Source organism: Carcharodon carcharias, chromosome 28 (assembly GCF_017639515.1).
Source record: "Carcharodon carcharias isolate sCarCar2 chromosome 28, sCarCar2.pri, whole genome shotgun sequence".
NCBI classification, from domain to species: Eukaryota; Metazoa; Chordata; class Chondrichthyes; order Lamniformes; family Lamnidae; genus Carcharodon; species Carcharodon carcharias.
The window spans coordinates 14,631,299-14,644,383 of record NC_054494.1 but is presented as its reverse complement, the minus strand read 5'-3'; the positions used below and the strand labels follow the sequence as shown (position 1 = coordinate 14,644,383).

The 13,085-nt window shown below is 47.2% G+C and overlaps 1 protein-coding gene across 3 annotated transcripts in view; it reads right to left on the bottom strand.

The window, feature by feature from the left end:
* The window catches only part of LOC121270704 (transmembrane protein 150A-like), a 108,217-nt gene that overhangs the window by 58,575 nt on the left and 36,557 nt on the right, over positions 1-13,085 (bottom strand). The window lies entirely within an intron of this gene.

Sequence of the window (13,085 nt, the reverse complement as noted above, 5' to 3'; positions counted from 1 at the left end):
TGGAGTTCTGATCGATCACATCAATCTGGCTGCCACTTCCAGCTGTCTTACTTTGGACCTCAGATGAGGACCAAAATGATCAGCAGCTATGCGAGCAGCAACCTGCAGTTCACATATGCAGCTGGACAAAGAGAGGGGTGGTCAGGAGAGAGGCAACTTGCCAGGGACCATACCTGGGGACAGAGGGCCCACAGGCAGGGGAGAAGAGTCCTCGGCATGTCAGAAAACCAGTATCTCAGGAGGCTCAGGGTGTCATGTCAGGTGGTGATGGATATTTTCAGCCTCTGGAACATCTTGTGCTGCCAACTGGCCCTGGTGGTCAGGCTTCACCAGGGGCTGTCATAGTCGCCAACACACTTAACTTTTTCCAGGACTCTGCCAGAGACACTTACAGGATGTCACAGCCAACGGCTCACAAACCCTTGCCACAATTATCTGAACTTTTCCTGTTATGATGCTGTCAGACTGAGCGGATGCTCAGGCTCTTCCTGGCTTCCCATCACTGCAGGGGCCACCGAACGTACAGGTGACAATTGAAGCACCCATCGCATTCATCTGCAACGGTTTCCACTCCCACAATGTGTAGCTAGTGGAAAACCACCAGAGGACGTTTCTGTAGGTGTGTGCAAGATTCGTGGGAACCTGCCGTGCTGCTTTCATCCTGCGGCAGTCCACCCTCCCTCACCCTGCCCCACCTCCACCCTCCCTCACCCTGCCCCACCTCCACCCTCCCTCACCCTGCCCCACCTCCACCCTCCCTCACCCTGCCCCACCTCCACCCTCCCTCACCCTGCCCCACCTCCACCCTCCCTCACCCTGCCCCACCTCCACCCTCCCTCACCCTGCCCCACCTCCACCCTCCCTCACCCTGCCCCACCTCCGCCCTCCCTCACCCTGCCCCACCTCCACCCTCCCTCACCCTGCCCCACCTCCACCCTCCCTCACCCTGCCCCACCTCCACCCTCCCTCACCCTGCCCCACCTCCGCCCTCCCTCACCCTGCCCCACCTCCACCCTCCCTCACCCTGCCCCACCTCCACCCCTCACCTCCACCCTCCCCCGATCCCTTCCCACCTCCACACTCCTTATCCCACCTCCACCCTCCCCAGTCTTGTCCCACTTCCACCCTCCCCCAATCCCGTCTCACCTCCACCTTCCCTAATCCCGCCCCAACTCCTCCCACCCCCAGAAATGATACAGTGAACATATCATGACCACCAGACTTGTGATTGAACAAACAGTCCACATGCCGGAGATACACAGCAGGTGTCAGGTCAGATCGAGAGGCCCCTTAAGTACAAACCTGCCTTCAGAATGGTCATGGTGTGTTGTGCCCTGTAAAGCATTATGCAGCAGCGAGTTTTGGACTAAAGTACCCTCTAATTTGTTTTTTATAATTGCACAGCCAATGCATTTCAGTGTGCGGTACCTTTAAATTGTTTTATACTGCCAGACAAGCGCGGTAAATTAAATTACACAGGGACTTTTTTTAAAGCTAATTTTTTCCTGGGATGTGGGCGTTACTGGCAAGACCAGTAGATGTTGCCCATCCCCAACTACCCTTGAACTGAACAGTTTGCTTGGCCATTTCAAAGTCAACCATATTGCTGTGGGTCTGAAGTCACATGTAGGCCAGACCAGGTAAGGTGTGCAGGTTTCCTTCCCTAAAGGACATTAGTGGGTTTTTATGACAATGGTTCCATGGTCACCATTACGAAGATTTAGCTTTTCAAGTTCATATTATTAACTGCATTCTAATTCCAGCAACGGATCCGAACCCTTGTCCCTAGGACTGGCCTCTTGGATTACTAGTAAGAGTGACGTTAGCACTATGGCACCATCAGCCTTTCTTGGGTTGCTGCAGGGTGACACAGCTGAGGGGAACATTGACTTGGACCTGCAGGGGCAACAAGATGCAGAGCAGAGAGCCTCTTCAGCCCATTCCAAGGAGGGGAAGGAAGAAGAGAAGGGGGAGGAGGAGGATGGGGAGGAGGAGGAGGAGGAGGGGGGGGGGGAGGGGGAGGGTGGGGGGGAGGGGAAGCAAACAGAAGGTGATGAGGACAATGCATCACCGTTGGGGACATTGTGGTCCCGGGTACCTCCGTCATTGTGAAGTTCATTTAGCTTCCACCAGTACAACCACATGCAAAAGCCCCACCGCACCCCGCTAAGGTTATGAACACAAATCAGTTCTGTGCCTTGGGTGTCATGGTGGTAATGTTACTATGCTGCTAATCCTTAAGGCCCTGGTTAATGCTCTGGGGACATGGGTTCAAATCCCACCAACGCAGCCGGTGGAATTTAAATTCAACTAATTTTTTTTAAAAAATATCTGGAATATAAAGCTAGTCTCAGAAACGATGACGAAATGGCCAGAATTTTCAGGTCGGTGAGCGGGGGTGGGGCCTGCTCGCCGAGGCGTACAGTGACGCGCGGTGATGTCAGGCGTGCGTCCCGAAGTCACCGCCCATCATTCAGATTTTCAGTTTGGCGGGCGTGCACCGAGTCAGCTGCGCACCCACCGAACTGTCAAAGGCCTCTTTAGGCCATCTATATATCAATTAAGACAATAAACTGAGCTGCCCGTCCAACCTTAAGGCTGGGGGGCAGGTGAAGAACCCAGACGGCCTTCGCATTTATCGTGAAACCTCATCCACAGGTGGGATTTTAAAGTTTTTAAAAAATTTTTAATAACATTCGTAGACATGTGCCAGCTCATGTGCCACTTTCACATGAGGGGACATGTCTTAAATTTTTTTTGTCTTTATTAAAATTTTCAGAACTTAATTTAACCTCCCTGAGGCAGCATTCTCCCTCCCCCTCCTCCCCCTCCTCCCCCTCCTCCTCTTCCTCCTCCCCCTCCCCCTCCCCCCTCCTCTTCCTCCTCCTCCTCCTCCTCTTCCTCCTCCTCCTCCTCCTCTTCCTCCTCCCCCTCCCCCTCCCCCTCCTCCTCTTCCTCCTCTTCCTCCTCCCCCTCCCCCTCCTCCTCCTCCTCTTCCTCCTCCTCCTCCTGTGCGTCAGGGAGGTTTCTGTGCTCTTTCTGAAACCCCACACGTCTCTCTGCATTCTCCCACAGAAGTGCGGGTGTCTGAGCTGGTCATGGTCGGCATGCATCTTGTGAGGGTGCACCCTCCGAGGGAGCGAGCTCCTCTGAGGGGGCATCGTCATCATGGGTGACCTGCACCCCAAGATACCTGATGGCCCTTTAGGAGACAAAAGCCATGTATGGACACTCAGGGAGTAAAAAAAATCACTGTGCACGTGATCATATTTCAGTAGCAAGTCATCCCATGGGTGAGGGATGCCTTCCATTTGGCTGAAATTTAATTCTGTCACTAGGTGGCTGGGAGGCTCCTTCCTGCAAATTACGCTGCAATTATATAATCGGGGCCAAACCCATGATTTTAAACTAAGGCATAAGTGGGGGACCAGGTCGAACTGGCTGGGAGCTAAATCGAACAGCAGAGGGACCCAGCTAGTTCATTGTTGTTTGAGTTTCCTTGCGGGACAGGAGGAGCAGCGATCCCACCGCAGGCTCCACGCGGAAACCTTGGGCCTCCCTTCCCCCAATCAGAAAAACCTTTGGGTGCCCACCCTCATCACTTAGCTAATTGCCGAGGACCAGGAGGAGGTGGCTTGTGGCTGCCTGAATTCCCACTCCCACCCATCATTCAGGCTCTGATTCCTTCTAGGTTATGGCTGGAGTTGGAGGCTGAATATGAAATTGGGGGGTAAAACCTCACCAACCTTCCACGTGGGAGATGGTGGCTTTCCCCCGGACCCATACATGCATCGATTCAACCCCAAGTTAAAATTGCGGACAATGCTCTAGTGGAAATTTAGGGTAGGTTTGGTAATGAGCTAACAGGTTAGGAGTCTGAATGGCTGAAGATGTTTCACTGTAGTTGGGTCTTCCTAAAAACTCTACTATGAGAACAGGCTGCACAAACATTATTTAGAAATTTGAATGGTGATCTGATCAAGGTGTTCAAAGTGGTGGATACAGAGGGTGGGAGTTTCCAGTCTCCTGGCACCACCCAAACTCAATGGACCTTTCGCTGATCCATCAAATTTTCCAAGCCACCTGCAACGATTTCCACGGTGGGGAGGACCGGAAAATCCCGGCCAGAGCAACTACTCCCTCCAGGAAAGGGAATCAAGACAAAATCTTATCATTAAAACTAGGCTGTTTAGGAGCGATATCAAGGGGCGCTATTTGGAATTCTCTGGCTCAAAAGAGTGTGTTGGGGGGTCAATTGAAGCTTTCAAGACTGGGATCAATAAATGTTTGTCAGGTAAGGGCATCACAGGCAGGTAAATGGGTCTGAGATATAGATCAAACCTGATCTAATCGAATGGTGGGGCACTGTCGAAAGGGCTGAATGGCCCATTCCCCTTTCTCATGTTCTTAAAACCTGAATTGCAAAGGACCTTACTTAGGAATTGATCTAAAACACAGATGGAGTATTCAATGTTTCAGTTTTCCTTTTTCTAAATTCACTTAAGGGAAAGTCTAGTTGCTGGTTTAACCCAATGCAATACTTAAATTATGGAAATATAATGTAGCGTGGGTGGGGTTTTACCAAAATAGACCCGGTTCCCACTGTAAGTTATTGCTACAATTGACAAGTTAAGACAAATCTCGTTGTGGCAGTTAAACACGAAAGGATTGAAATAGGGGTGGCTGCCAGGGTGTTTTGTGTCATCTTTCTCAATGGCATAAGTGAATTGGCACATTGCTTGGTTCAGGCTGGGGAGATGAGCCAATCGTCTCAAATTTGGCCTAGAGCTGTGGTACCATTATATACAACCTTAAGATAATTGGCAAAGGGACCAGAGGAAGATGAAGCAATGTTTTTTAACCTAAAATTTGCTGAAAATCTTTCAGGGCTGTGGGACAGAGATTAGGAGAGCAACTAATTGGATCGCTCTTTCAAAGAGTAGGCATGGGCAGAATGGGCCAAATGGTCTCCTCCATGCAGTATGGTTCTTTGAAAAACAGGCAATGATCTTCTTGGGGACTCGCAAGTGGCGTGGTGTTTGGGTGGGGTTCCCTCCATAATGTAGGCTCATAGGAACCTAATTGGATAAATTACTTCCATTGGACAGGAAGTCTAGGATCAGGGGGCAGAGTCTAAAAATTTGAGCCAAACCTTTCAGTAGTGAAATTAGGAAACAGTTTTACATACACATGGTGGTAGAAGTTTGGAACTTGTGGCGATTAAAGGGAGGTCAATTGTTAATTTTAAAACTGAGATTAGTAGATTTTTGCTGGCCAAAAGTATTAAGAGAAATGGGGTGAAGACAGGTAGATGTGGTGAGGTTGCAGATCAGCCATGATTTTGTTGAATGGTGTAACAGACATGAGGGGATAAATGGCCTCCTCCTGTTCCTAAAATGGGGTTTGTACTGCAGCCGCTAATCTATGATTACTTATGAAGATCTGGAAGCAAGATCAGTGAAGCTGATAGTTGTTACTCCTCACAACAGAACAATAGAGGTTTACACACCAGTGCAGAGGGTCTGTTTCCCCTGTAAAGAATTATCCTAAACTAATTCTACTGCCCTGCTATCACCCTATAACCCTGTGTCTTCCTTGGTTTCAAACAGTTATCTTTTTTTTCTTGAAAGATTTAATGGTTTCCACCTCACCAATTCCCTGTGCTTGTTCCATCAACCTTCGAGTCAAAAAAAGTGACAATTTTAAATTGATAAGTCCCCTCATGAAAGACTCTCCAATTAGAGGCTCCAAGCCCAGATATCCTAACCATTCATTCATCACCTTCCAATATGCCTATGGGAGTGGATAATTTAGCTATGGAAACAGACATAAACATATGCTGTGTCTGCCTCATGTGTCACTAGGCACAGCAAGAGAGGAGTGAAATTAGGAAGCACTTTCCCACGCAGAGCGTAGCTGAAATTCGGAAATGTCTCCCCATGCCCACCAACCCCACTCCCCCTCCCCCTTGCAACCTCCATCTCCCCTAGAAGGCAGTGGATGCTGAGATAACTGAAATGATCAAGACTGTGGTTGTTGGGTTTTTGTTGGATTAAAGAATGTGAATCAAAGGCGGGTAAATGGATTTGGGCAAAGGTCAGCCATGAGCTACTTGGGTGGGGGAGTGGGTTTAAGGGGCTGAATGGCTTATTCCTGTTCCAGTGTCAGCTGTGGCTCAACTGGTATCACTCTCAGCTTGGAGTCAGAAGGTTGTGGGCTTAATTCCCTCCCCCATAGACTCGAACACAGGGTCCAGGTTGACATTCCCAGTGCAGACCTGAGGGAGTGCTGCACTAGAGCAAGTGCTGCCTTTCAGGTAAGACGTTAAACTGAGGCCCCGCCTGCCCTCTCAGGTAGATGTAAAAGATCCCGTGGCACTATCTTGAAGAAGAGAACGGGCATTCCCTCTGGTCTCCTGGCCAATATTTGTTTCTCCATCAACATCATTAAAACAGGTTATCTGGTCATTGTCACTTTGCTTTGTGTGGGGGCTTGCTGTGCACAGTTTGGCTGTTCTGGTTTCTCAAATCACCACAGTTACTTCACTTCAAAATTAATCTCATTCGTTGCAAAGTGCTTTGAGGCATCCTGGGATTGTGAAAGATGCTATAGAAATGCACTCTTTTTCCTGCCTTCTTATCTTCCTAAATTCAAAGCATCAGATACATTCGGCACAAAAGTGAACTCAGAATTGGCCAATGAGGTGTACCACTTCCAAGTTTTCTCTAACCTGAGCAATACCTATTAACCATTCTTTCCTACCTATCATCCAACTCCCCAACCCATGCTGCTGCATTTCCTCTTGGACCTTATGCCTGGCTATTTGTAATAAACCTTCTGTCAGGCACCTTTACAAACTCCTTCCAAAGATCTACGTCAGGGGTGGGGAACCTAAGGCCCATGGGCCAGATCCAGCCTATTGCTCAGTTTCAACCAGCCCGCAGCGAGGTTTCTAAACATGTAGACCAATGACAGTTGTGCCTGCAAAATAGCATTTATCGCCATCGTTACGAATTTGTGCTGGATAAACGCATCAGCTAAGTTACAATAATAATATTTAACAATATAATATTCAAATCCAGCCATCGCATTAAAACAGCAGACGAGTTCGACGTTTCTGTATTCTCTCTAAAATAAAACTAAATTAAGTTGATTTTCATGTGTGTGTGTGTGGCCTGTGACTTATTTTGTCCATGTGTGAGTGGCTGGTGATAAGAGAAAGGTTCCCCTCCCCTGGTCTACATGCACATGTAACTGCATTCCCTATATCCACACAGTCACTCCTTCAAAATTCTATTAAACTTTGCCAAACGCAGCTTGCCTCGAGGTCGTTTCTGCTGTTCGTCTTTGATTAACCCTTGCATTTCCAAATTAACCTTACGTATCCCTGAAGGACATCAGGTTACCCCAGCACATTCAAGCAGGGAGATCTCAAAACAGCATAAAACGCCTTTAGACTATATTCTATTGTGAGACTTAATGGCTCTATTTTTTTTTTCATTTCATTTCTAAATGAAAATATGCTTTGCAGTAACTGAAGTATAACGGCATATCCATAGATGTGCTGAAAAGACATCACCTGCATCATCTCACATGGTGAAGGGATCATTTTATGGTCGCTCTCAGTGTACCTTTGGTTTCCAGCCTGTTTTTGTCTCCTGTTCCACTTTGTTACTTTCCTGTTTGTAAATCGGATTTGCCTTATCCGTTGGTTTCCTGATCCCATTCTCAGCACTGGTCATTTTTGCTGAGGTGGGTTCAGGGCCAGGAGAATCTAGCGGGTAGTCAGTTGGGCTCATTAAGCACAGTTAAAGACTGGAGTTTCCCTGACACCACAGGGCATAGGGTTTAACTGCCTGGAGGTGTGCACCCAGCAGCAGTTTGAGGGGGCCAGTGCTCCAGGCAGGCGAACAGGCCCTCCTTGCCTGTCTGCAAACGTGTGCAAAGCTGTCCTGTCGAGGAGCTCTCCCACCAGCACACCGCAGCCCCCCCACCCCCCCACCCCCTCCTCCAATGGTGGCCTGGCTGCTGAATCTGTTTTTTTTATTTAAAGTTTTACAAAGGTTGGTGAGAGGGCACCTTCCATGTTGAAGCATCCTCTCGCTTACCGACCCTCTACTGCAGTCTGCTGCTCTTCTCAAACTGGAAAGCCTCTGATTGCAACCCCTGACACACCCCCCCACCCCCACCCACCACCCCACCCCCACCCCCCACCCCCAACCCCCACCGCCAGCTTGGAGAGCCCACCTGTCGACCCTCAATCGGACAGAGAACTCAGCTCCATGCCAATTAAGGGTTTACCCATGTGGAAATCTCAAACAGTGACTGCTACCCGCAGGTATGGATACAAAGCCTGGAAACAGTCACAACCTCAGCTTCTCAGCCCAGAAGGGAAACCCCAGCCCTGTGTGTCTGTCTATTTGCAAGTGTATGTCTGCTTATTTTTGGGTCTGTTTGTGCATCTGTTTGAGCGTATATTTGTGTCTGTCCATCTGTTTGTGTATGAGTGTGCATTTGTGTCTGTTTAGTGCCTGTCTGTAAGTGTGTTTGTGAGTATGTGTGTGTGAGAGTATTTATCAATCGAGGTATAGATTACAAAAGTAGGGAGATCATGTTGCAGTTGTATAGAACCTTGGTGAGGCCACAGCTGGAGTACTGTGTGCAGTTCTGGTCACCACATTATAGGAAGGATGTGACTGCACTGGAGGGTGCAGAGGAGATTAACCAGGATGTTGCCTGAGATGAAACATTTAAGTTATGAAGAGAGGTTGGATAGACTTGGGTTGTTTTCGCTGGAGGAGAGAAGACTGAGGGCCGACCTGATCGAGGTTTACAAGATTATGAGGGGCATGGACAGGGTGGAAAGGGAGCAGCTGTTCCCCTTAGTTGAAGGGTCAGTCACAAGGGGACATAAGTTCAAGGTGAGGGGAAGGAGGTTTAGGGGGGATGTGAGGAAAAACTTTTTTACCAAGAGGATAGTGACGGTCTGGAATGCGCTGCCTGGGAGGGTGGTGGAGGCGGGTTGCCTCACAACCTTTAAAAAGTACCTGGATCAGCACTTGGCACGTCATAACATTCAAGGCTATGGGCCAAGTGCTGGTAAATGGGATTAGGTAGGTAGGTCAGGTGTTTCTCACGTGTCAATGCAGACTTGATGGGCCAAAGGGCCTCTTCTGCACTGTGATTCTGTGATTTGTGTTTGTCTGTTTAATGCCTGTCTGTAAGTGTGTTTGTGTGTGTTTGTGAGTGTATGTGTGTAGCGGTATGAGTGTTTGTGTGTGTTTGTGGGTATATGCGCATGAGAGTGTGTTTTTGTGAGTGTTTGTGTCTGCCTGGTTGTAGGTGTTTGTGTGCTTTTGTTTCTGTTTGTGTGTTTGTTTGTCTGTCTGTCTGTGTGTGTGTGTGTGTTTCGGTTTGCATGTGTCTGTGGTTTGTTTCTGTTAGTTTCTGTGTGTGGTTTCCTCCATCCATTTCCCTTTGTAGGGTTTCTTTTGAAATACTGTTTATTTGCACTCTTTCCAATTTTGGTGAAGATTTTTCTGTGGAATGTAAACTCTTTTGCTCCTTTCAGTAACTGATCTGTTCAGTGTGTTTTCAGCACTTTCTGTTTCTATTTTCCATTTCCATTAGTCTCAATTTTATGTCTCTTACAGTAATTGGCACAGATTTAGAAAGAACAAGTTGAGGCAGGTTCGATATCATTGGGTGACCTTGGAGGATTTTAGATATTCACTAATAATACATAATGCAGGCAGGGAGGCTGCTCAATATCAAAGTGGTTTGAGGTGATGCTGCGTGTAATGTATACACAATTGTTAAATTGTATAATTGCAATTAACTGAAGCAGGCTGTGCCCATGTGCAGCAAGACCTGGACAATATCCAGGCTTGGGCTGACAAATGGAAAGTAATATTCATGCCACACAAGTGCCAGGCAATGACCACCTCCAAAAAGAGAGAATCCAACCATCAACCTGACATTCAATGGCAGTACTATTGCTGAATCGCCCACTATCAACATCCTGGGGGTTACAATTGACCAGAAACTGAACTGGACTAGCAATATAAATACTGTGGCTACAAGAACAGGTCAGGGGTTAGGAATCCTCCTGACTCCCCAAAGCCTGTCCACCATCTAAAAGGCACAGGTCAGGAGTGTGATGGAATACTCTCTCTCCACTTGCAGCTTCAACAACACTCTAAGAGCTTGACACCATCCAGGACAAAGCAGCCCATTTGATTGGCACCCCATCCACCAGCCTCAGCATTCACTCCCTCCACTGCCAACACACAGTGGCAGCAGTATGTACCATGTACAAAATGCACTGGAGCAACTCAGCAAGTCTTCTTCGACAGCACCTTCCAAACCCACAACCTCTACCACCTGGGAGAACAAGGGCAGCAGACACATGGGAATGCCGCCACCTGGAAGTTCCCCTCCAAGTCACTCACCACTCTGACTTGGAAATATATCATCATTCCTTCACTGTCGCTGGGTCAAGATCCTGGGACTCCCTCCCCAACAGCACTGTGGGTGTACCTACACCACAGGGACTGCAGCAGTTCAAGGGGTGGCTCACCACCACCTTCTCAAGGGCAATTAGGGATGGGCAATAAATGGTGGTCTAGCCAGCAACACCAACATCCGTGAAAGAAAAGGATAAAATAAAATATAAGTTCATGAGAGAATCAAAACCATCATATTATCTGAGAAGGCAGCATACTTTCTGGTATAGAGATACGAAGATTCTGGAAATACTCACCATGTTCAGTAATTACGTACAAAAGGTTAACACGCTATACTGCACCAGCTCCCCTCTCTCACCCATATCCCCTGTGCTCACTAGCTTACATTCACTCGTCGCTCCCTTCCAATGCCTTCACTTTAAAATTCTCATCCTGGTCTTCAAATCCCTCCATGGCCTCACCCATCCCTATCTCAGTCATTCCCTCAAACCTTACAAATCTCCACAGGGTTGACTAGATGACTAGATGGCTAGCATGTGATGCAGAATGACGCCAACAGTACGGGTTAAATCCCCTTACCGGCTGTGGTATTTCATGGAGGCCCTGCCCCCTTGCCTTGTCCCATGCTGTGGAGTGGTGACCCTCAAGCTATGAGCAGCCAAGAATGTCTCTCTGATGGAGAGAGACACCTATGGCCCTTTGCGACCAAGGTTAGATTCATTAACAACGCTCTGAGAGTTCTCCATTCCTCTCACCCTGGCTTCTCCTAATTCTTTCATCCCACATTAGCAGCTATGCTTTCATCCATCTAGGCCCTAAGTTCTGGAATTCCTTCCCTAAAACCCTATGCCTGGCCATGTCCCTCTCCTGCAGTAAAGCTCTCCTTCAAACCCTGCACTTTGACCAAGCATTTCACCATCTCTCCTAATCTCTCCCTCTTTGAGTCAGAGCTAATTTTTTATTGTCTGAATCTCACAGCTCAGAGGGAGGCCATTCTGCCATAGTGCCTGTGCTGCCTCCTTGAAAAAGCTGTTGTGCTTGGTCCCACACCCCAGCTTTTTGCCCGTAACTCTTTAAGTCTTTCATCCTCCAGTCCCTGTTCAACTCCCTTTGCAAATTATTTATGGTATCAGCTTCCACCACCCTAAAGGTCATAAGTGAACCAGATGGGTTTTTACAACAATCAACGATAGCTTCATGGTCACCATTACTGAGACTAGCTTTCAATTCCAGATTATATTAATTGAATTTAAATTCCACCAGCTGCCTTGGTGAGATTTGAACCCATGTCCCCAGAACATTAGCCTGGGCATCTGGACTACTAGTCCAGTGACATCACCACTAAACCACCATCTCTCATAGTGTATTCCATAGGTCACCAACTAGTAGGAAAGATATAGAGAAACAAATATGTTAGGAAATTACAAAGAGGTACAAGAATTATAATGTAGTTATAATGGGAGGCTTTAATTATCCTAAAAGAGACTGAAAAAGTAATGGTGTAAAGGGAAGAAAGAGGCGAAAATTTCTGTAAGGGAATTTTAGGGGACAGTGATCATAGTATAAGGTTTAGGCTGGCGATGGTAAAAGACAAGGAGCAATCAAGAGTAATAACGATTAACTGGGGGAGGGCCAACTTCAATGGGATGAGAATGAGTCTGGCCCAAGTAAATTGGAATCAAAGATTGGCCGGCAAAACTGTAAGGGAACAATGGGCTGAGTTATAGAGACAGAGGTTCAAGTCCAGTCAAGGTACATTCCCACGACAGGGAAAGGCAGCATTAACAAAGCTTCGGTGCTCCCGAGATGACAATAGAGATAGTAAGATGAAGCAGAAAGAAGGCAGATATGACAGATTTCAGGAGGTTAACACAATTGAGAACCAGCCTGAATATAAAACGTCCAGAGGGGAAGTGAAAGAAGAAATAAGAGAAATGAAGGCAAAGTATGAGAAGAGACTGGCAGCTAACAATAAAGAGAATACAAAAGACATATAAATAGTAAAAGGAGGAGTAGGGCCGATTAAAGACCAAAAAGGGGATTTACATATGGAGGCAGAGGGCATGGCAGAGGTATTAAATAAATATTTTGCATCTGACTTCACCAAGGAAGAAGTTGCTGACAAAATTGTAGTGAAAGAGGAGGCAGCTGGGACACCGGATAGTTAAAAATTGATAAGGAGGTGGTATTAGATAGGCAAGCTGTATAAAGCTGACAAGTCACCAGGACCAGATCAAATGCATCCAAGGATATTGAGGGAAGTAATGGTGGAAATTGCCATCATCTTCGAATTCTCCCTAGAAAGTGGCAGCGGACTGGAAAATTGCAAATGTTAACATTCTTATTCAAAAAGGGTGTAAGGATAAGTCTACTGGACTAGCTTATCCTCAGCATTAGGAAAGCTTTCAGAAACAATAATTCAGGACAAAATTAACAGTCATTTGGACAAGTCGAGATTAATTAAGGAGAGCCAGTATGGATTTCTTAAAGGCAAATCGTGTTGAACTAATTTGCTTGAATTGTTTTTGTTGAAGTAACAAAGAGGGTTGATGAGGGTAATGCAGTTGATGTGATGTACATGGACTTCCAAAAGGTATATGATAAAATGCCACAGAATAG